This window comes from Ursus maritimus, unplaced genomic scaffold, assembly GCF_017311325.1.
Source record: "Ursus maritimus isolate PB19 unplaced genomic scaffold, ASM1731132v1 scaffold_3, whole genome shotgun sequence".
Classification (NCBI taxonomy): domain Eukaryota; kingdom Metazoa; phylum Chordata; class Mammalia; order Carnivora; family Ursidae; genus Ursus; species Ursus maritimus.
Genome location: NW_024425563.1, coordinates 2,927,306 through 2,928,511, shown reverse-complemented (window position 1 = coordinate 2,928,511; position 1,206 = coordinate 2,927,306).

The window sequence follows — 1,206 nt, the reverse complement described above, 5'->3', positions numbered from 1 at the left end:
GGAGTGTGGATACCGTTGTGCCAGGCCTGCTCGAGCAGCGGCTTCTGGTCCTGCGGGGATGCCAGACAGAGAGGCCTCGCAGGGCCCCTTGGGGTTCAGAGGGCCTTCCTCTTCCGGCTGCCCGAGGTGGTCAGATGAAGAGGATCCGACCCTCGGGCCGCAGTCAGAATCCGAGGGTCAACACAGGCCTGAGTGGACCCGCCATGCGCTTTCTTTAGGGGAAGCAAGGAAGGAGCCCTGCGGGTGACATCAGTGTAATCTCCAAGAGGACTCCAACTTTTTTTGTTTGTTTAGGTTGTGTGTGTGTGTGTGTTCCGTGAGTGAAAAAGGTTAATCGCTGGGGGCTTCTAGACCGCCCGGCACAGGTGTGGCGGGCGCACGGCGCTCAGCTCCCTGCAAATACCCAGACACTACGTATGCAAATGCGCTCGCTGGCCGCCCGGCGCTGGCTGGGAGGCCGCGTTGGCTCGCTCTTGCTCGGCTGCAAGTCATTGTGTCTCCCGCTGATTTAGTATCCCACCTCCGCGGTCTCTGCCTGCCCCGACAGGCGTCCCGGGACGTCCCAGCTCCGCCGAAACCTGCCGCCTGCCACGACGAGCTGCGGCGTCTGGGAGGTGCACGGAGACCGGCGACCAAGGGCCAGGGCGCAATGCCGCCTGCTCTCTGCACTGCACACCTGCACCCCAGCACCTGTTCCACACCCGTACGGCAGCCCCCGCGCGGGGCCTCGCAGCTGGGGGCCCCCTTCCTGCGCTTCTCCCGCCCCCTGGGCCGAGGGCGAGGCCTTCTGCAGGCCTCGCAGTAGAGGCGGATGGGGTGGCATGGAGCGGGCCGGCCACAGGCGGGACGGAGCGTTGCGTCCTCCGGACCCCGAGGGCTCGCAGGCGGGGGAGGCGCCTCGCCCGCGGAGAGTGGCGCGCGCATGGGTGCGGGCGCGGGGAGCTCCTGCGCGGGGGTGTGTGACCCTGGCGGGTGCGCCCCACGGCCGCGCCGCTGAGCCCCGGACACACAATTGATGTTGTTCCTAATGTCAAACGCTTCATTATATTTCCGCTGCTTGCCCACAGAAAATAAAAGGCCATTCTTGAAATCGCCTGAAATGTAATAATATTCATTAAAGTGGCTCCTAATTATGAGATTTAATCAAGTGTGGTCCGAGGCTGCTTGGCTTGGGCTGGTGAGGCCGATGATGGCGTTACTATTATT